This window comes from Arachis ipaensis, chromosome B05 (assembly GCF_000816755.2).
Source record: "Arachis ipaensis cultivar K30076 chromosome B05, Araip1.1, whole genome shotgun sequence".
Classification (NCBI taxonomy): Eukaryota; Viridiplantae; Streptophyta; class Magnoliopsida; order Fabales; family Fabaceae; genus Arachis; species Arachis ipaensis.
Genome location: NC_029789.2, coordinates 49,065,885 through 49,072,451, shown reverse-complemented (window position 1 = coordinate 49,072,451; position 6,567 = coordinate 49,065,885). Strand labels below are relative to the sequence as shown.

Below are 6,567 nucleotides of genomic sequence, written 5' to 3'. Positions count from 1 at the left end.
TTGATTCTATTAGATGCCTTAATATATTTGTTAAGTGATTTCAGATTTATGAGGCAAAGATTGGATCAAGAGAATGAAGGAAAAGCATGTAAAAATGGAGAACTCATGAAGAAATGAAGGAATCGCAAAAGCTGTCAAGCCGACCTCTTCGCACTTAATCGACCATAACTTGAGCTACAGAGGTCCAAATGATGCGGTTCCAGTTGCGTTGGAAAGCTAAAATCCGGGACTTCGAAATGATATAAGATTTGCTATAGTTACATCACGTTTAGGGGGCGCACACGCGGCATGTATGCGTACGTGCTGATTTTGCACGTGATTCATTAAAAGCAAATTAGTGGCTAGCGAATTCTAAAGCCTTGTGGGCCCAATCCAACTCATTTATGATGCTATTTGACCCAAGAATTGAAGAGGGATGAGACATCTAGTCATTAGTTTAGTTTTATTTTAGTTTTATTATGCTTTTGTTAGTTTTAGAGAGAGAAGCTCTCTCTTCTCTCTAGAATTAGGAGTAGGTTTTAGATCTAGATCTACTTCTTTTTCTTCTCTCTTAATTTTCCTCTTTCATCTTCAATTGTTCTCTTGTAGATTGTAGAATTCTTCTTCTCTTGTAATTTCTTTGTATTGTTAGTTGTAGTTTATGAACTTTCTTTTGTAGATCTACATTTCTTCTTCAATGCAATTGGTAAGTTCTTTGTTGTTTCATAATTGTCTTCCTTTTCTATTGTTGATCTCTTGCTATTCTAGTTAGATCTCTCTTTAATTCTTACAATTCATGTTGTTTACTTTTATTGCCTTCTATGTGCTTGTTAAAATGCTTTTTCTAGTTATGAGTTTACTTTTCTATTGTTAATCTCTTACTTTTGTAGTTGTAGATTCCTTTAATTCTTGCAATTTACTATGCTTTCCTTCTATGCCTTCCAAGCGTTTGATAAAATGCTTGGTTAGATTTTAGAATAGAATTTTATGTTCTTGGCTTGGGAAGGTAACTTAGGAACTTTTGAGTTACTAATGTCCAAGTGATTGACGATTGGGAGCCATTAACTCTAGATCTTACTAATTGAATTGGTGGAGAACTAGGACTTATGGACTTAGATTGATATAGCTCGCTTGACTTTCCTCTACTATTAGTTAGGGGTTAACTTAGTGGGATTGATCCTTGCCAATTCTCATGTTGTGGTTAGTGATAAGGATAGAGATCATTGACCACCAACCTTTGCCAAGACCCTTTTAGTTGTTATTTGAAATTCCTTATCATTTACTTTTCATGTTTCTCATCCAAAAACCCCAATTATAACTCATAACCAATAACAAGACACTTTGTTACAATTCCTAGGGAGAACGACCCGAGGTTCAATACTTTGATTTATAAATTTAGGGGTTTGTTACTTGTAACAAACAATTTTTTGTATGAAAGGATTATTGCTTGGTTTAGAAACTATACTCGCAACGAGAATTTATTGTGAATTCTAAACCACACAAAAGTCCAAATCATCACTTCACACTTTTCTTTTACTTTTCTTTTTCTCTTGTAATTTTCTTTTTAGAATTTGAGAGCTTGAGATCAGATCTGGGTTTTCCTTTTCTTCGAAGTTTCATTTTCCTTCCTCTTCAATCTAATCTTTTCTGTTTTGACAAGAGAGCAATTGAGCTCTAGGCTTTCTTTCTGTTTTTGTTACTTAACTGAATTTGTCAATTTTTCTTTAGGATTTCAGAATTGATCTAAGTATCCTTGCTATTTTGAATTCATCTGCAATTTGCTATTTTGTTTTGCTATTGAGACCCTGATCTGAATCTCTTCATCTCATAGTTCTCTGATTTTCTTTAATTTACATTTTCAGCTTAATTTTGAAATCCCAGTACCCAAATCCCTTTATTCTTCATGCAATTTAAGTCTCCTATCAATTTAGATTCAGCAATTTACATTTCTTGCACTTTAAGTTTCAGTCATTTACCTTTCTTCCAAGTTTAAGTTTCAGCTTGTTTACTTTCTTGCACTTTAAGTTTCTGCAATTTACTTCTTCTGCACTTTAAGATTTAGCCAATTTTCATTCTCTCGTTTATTTCCTTGCAATTTTACGTTTGTTAATCAAGTTTCACTCAAATCATCAACTATTCGCTTAACTAAATTTATCACCTAACTAAAGTTGCTCAATCCATCAATCCCTGTGGGATCGACCTCACTCTTGTGAGTTATTACTACTTGATGCGATCCAGTACACTTGCCGGTGAGTTTGTGTGGAATCGTTTTTTCCCTCATCACCTGCCAGGCGCATAGCGTCTCAAGAATATCAGTATAAAATAATATAACAGTGGTTTTCAGAAATCATTTTCAGTACTCAGTAAAGCCATCATTCCACTCCGAGTCCTAGACTCATCTCAACCATCACCAAATCCATAACTCCACAATTTATCATATCAATCGTCATTACAGTACTCTACCATCTCACTCAACTAATCCATCCTCAGTACTCTAGAAACGTAAGTCTCTGTCTTCTAAATTCGCGTAGATTCACTAAAATAAGTCACTACCTTATCTTTAGTAATATTAGAACCTAATTACTAGATAGTACTCTTAAACAGCATTTGAAGGAAGTTTAGAAAGTTAGAGAACCCTTAAAAACGAAGAAAAATAATTTTTCAGCAAAACAGGGGGCTCGCGTACGCAAGCCTTTGTCTCGCGTACGCATGCTATTGAAAAAAGGGTAGTCGCGTACGCAACCCCCTGCTCACGTACGTGAGTGTCCCAACCCAAATGGGTTGCTCGCGTCACGTGTTAAAGTTCGCGTACGCAAGGGTGAAAATTATACTGGCTCGCGTATCCATGCAGTGCCCGCGTACGCATGATGCCCAACCCGAATAGGTTGGTCACGTCGCGTGCACTGTGTCGCGTATGCGACCTTCACCAGATTTAGAAAATTTTTAAAGTTGCAGAATTCAATTTTAAACACTAAACTTTAAACGTTCATAACTTCCTCTACAAAAATCTATTTTTCTCAAACTTTATATCAATTTAAAGATCTTTAAATGAACTTTAATTTAAGATAAATTTCAAGTTATTTTCCTCAAGTTATGATCCGTCAAAATTCACCAAAAATTGGTTTTTACCAAAATCAGCTAGGTTCTCAAACTTCCGAAATTCACAACCAAACCAAGTCAAAGCTTATTCAATTTTACCATAAAACACTTCTAAATGCTTTACTTTACCTTTCATCACAATTCAACCAATTCAACACCTATATCAATCAATTGCTCCTCCCTAAAATCAATAATTCCACAATTTGTACATCAATATTTCAATATTAACAACTTTAACACAATCTCACCACTTATAAGCATCGTTTATCATACCATATTAAATATTATCATAATTACAATAATTCAACCTCAACATCAACAATTTCCATCACAAGTCATCAAAACCATCACAAGCATTAATATCATCACACATTATCAATTTAACAACTGTTAACAACTAAATTCAATTCTATCCTAAGGTCCACTAGCATAAGTGTCCAGAAATATTATATATTACATAGAAAAAACTAAAACGATTCCTTGGCCGATTTACAATATGCACAATATACCAAGTTGAATCCAAATCAAGCCCCCAATTACCAACAAATCACCAGTCAACTCCAACAAGCATCAACAATCAAATTTTTCCAAGCTATACACATTAATTTACCACAAATCAATACCTAGGGTTTCTAAGTACACAAATTCACAAGGAATAAGAGCAAGCTTACCTTACCCAGCAAATTTAGGAGCAAAACCCAATAGCAATCAAGTGCTAAAGTGCACCTAAAATCACAAAAATCTCTCAAAAACCAAACCTAAAATTTTGAAATTTACAATGGCTGAGAATTGGGCAAGAATTTTTGAGAAGCTTACCAAAATACCTAGCTAGAAGTGACAGGCTCGGCGAGAGCTTCGCGTAGCTACAAATGGCACGCGAATCGGAGCAACGTAGCCCGAGTTATGATCGAAAGAGTGATGAAGTGAATAGTATTTTAAAACCCCTGCTCTCTTCTCTCTCAATTAACGTTGCTGCTGCTGGTTTGTGTTTGAAAGTGGCTGGAATGACCACTTAATTATGTATTTATATGTTGGACTTGGGTCCAACTTGGGCCCGGTCTAACTCCGTTAGCATTTTTGACCCGTTTGGCCTAATTTTGGGCCAAACCTTTAGAATTAGCACCCGGTTTTCAAATTTAATTATTTTTCTAAGTTTTCTACAGTTTTTATTGCTCTCACATAGTACCGAACAAATTTAAGCTGGTATTGGCGACTAATTTACCGGTACGCGTTTTTACGCAATTTTCCACAGAAAATTACATTTTCCAACTCAGAAAAATCTACTGAGTCCAAATATCATATTTATATTTTTAATTAATATTCTAAATTTTGGGAACCTATTTTGGACAATTAAATTAATTAATTAAGCAGTTAATTAATTCTGGTTCTTACAGTTTTTCTCTTTTTAAATACTGTAGAGCAGCTATGTTTTTTCCTCTATTTCTGATGCTAGAGTAATCAGAAAATTATGATGGTTAGTTTGTTAGAAATCTTAGTCCGAGACGGTTTCCTGGACATAACGTATGCGCAATTCTGAGTTCATTTAATATATTAATAATAGAAAGGAAGTTAGCCCGCCGCGGCTGTTTTGGTGACAGCTTTGGGTATGAGACTTAAGAATAGATTTTTGTACTATTATCAGATATTTTTGAGGATATATTATTTTGATAATTGCTGATGAAAAATTGGTAAATTGTTGAGAATGAAGAAACCCATAAGGATGGTTTAAGTCCATTTTTAGGGGAGGTTATGTCTGAATTTTTATAAAAATATAAGGATTTTTAACTAAAAAATTATGTGAACCGAGGATCGTTGTTTTGTTGTGTGTTGATCTCGGAGAAATTCAGGAACTGATGATCATTGTTTTGTTGTGTGTTGATCACGGGGCTATTTTGTTGTGTGTTGATCTCGGAAAAAACCCACCACAAACTGAGAATTGCTATTTTGTTTGTATGTTGATCTCGGGGACGCCCATGAACTGAGAATCACTGTTTCCCCTTATGCGTATATTATGGCGTTGAACTTTGTGGTGACTACCGGTAGTCACGAAGGAGTGATATTCTTAACCACCAACACTTATGCACGAAGGACATAATGGAAAACTATATCTGGGACTTGTTCCTAGGTAATGTCAGGCTGTTGGATGTAAATCGACATGTGAGCTCATACCCTGCTTAGGCAGACATGTATCATATTGTTTGTGCATTTGCATTTGATTGTGTTTACTTTTTTTTTTTGTGATTGTGTTGTCTGTCTTATTGTGACGTGTTTGTGTGTTGAATTGAGTCTCTTACTTGTGCTATTAGTTTGTGGATGTATTGAGATGATTAAGAACTAATGTTGTGATTGAAAATTAATTTGTGGCTGAAAGATAGTTAATATGATAAATTTTGTGATTGAGATTTATTTTGGATTTAGAAATTTAAAGAAAGTAATTAATTATCTAAAGTAAAACTAAAAGTATTTTCAAGGATTTGATAAAAATAGTGAGTAAAGTCAATTATTCGCATTTTATTCATTACTTTTATGACATTCTCATTCTCCGCTGAGAACATGTAGTTTGTTTTCACCGCAAAATTTTTTACCCTTTCAGTGACACAAATTCGAAGACTTAGTATAAAATCGCAAACGAATAGTGAAAACTATATATGAGTTAAGTTGCTTTCATAGAGTCCCCTCGTTCTTGTCGTTTAATTTTATTTTATACAGAGGGACATGTGTTGTATCTGAGTTTCATTTGATTTCTTTTGTATAACATTTATTATTATTAGTATTTATGTGATTATTATTACTTGGAGATTTTTTCTATATGATTTACTAAATAAAAATAAAATTTTTTAAAATTTTCTTAAAACCTGAAACACAATATTGATATAAAGGTTTAATATTAAATAGATAATAAAAAAAACAGATTAGTAACACATTACTTTTAGTACGATCATGACGTGCTAGGAATTGGATCGTTACTATCCTTCTTTTTTAGTGGGTCAATTACATCTTTTCTTTATTAAATTTAAGGATATATAACTTCGACATTTTGTTACTCACTAAAGACAAGCATCAAATATAAAATTTGTTAGTAGCTAACATACTATATTCCATACTTTTCGAGTGGTATATGAGATAATTTTTCAATAAGATTATTGAATATATGAGAGTAGAGAAAGGGTAGTTTTGAAAGCAATACAGGTGTTTCTTTGTTTTTTTTTTAAGTGATTTAGTGTTCCAGACATTTCTATTATAAAAATATAAGTTAAAAAATTTGGAGAGTTAAGATTGATAGAAAGGTATTTTTAATACATACTAATCGAATAAAGTTTAGAGAGACACTCAACCAATGCAGAAATTAACTTGTATGCATTTAATGAAGATGTCGTCTTTGTTGAGTTGCAAATGGCAATGAAACCGCATTCGTGGGCGAGCTGAGCCGATAGACTGTTGTGTGAGCCGATATATATGTATATATATATATATATATAAAATAGTGGT

The 6,567-nt window shown here is 33.4% G+C and overlaps 1 long non-coding RNA gene across 1 annotated transcript in view; it reads right to left on the bottom strand.

The window, feature by feature from the left end:
- Positions 219-6,567, bottom strand: part of LOC110272024 — a 16,234-nt gene continuing 9,885 nt past the window's right edge. Inside the window, exons 2-3 of the long non-coding RNA XR_002362946.1 lie at positions 3,815-3,822; positions 219-229 (exon numbers count right to left, since the gene is read on the bottom strand). This is a non-coding gene — a long non-coding RNA (uncharacterized LOC110272024). The remainder of the gene's footprint in view (positions 230-3,814; positions 3,823-6,567) is intronic.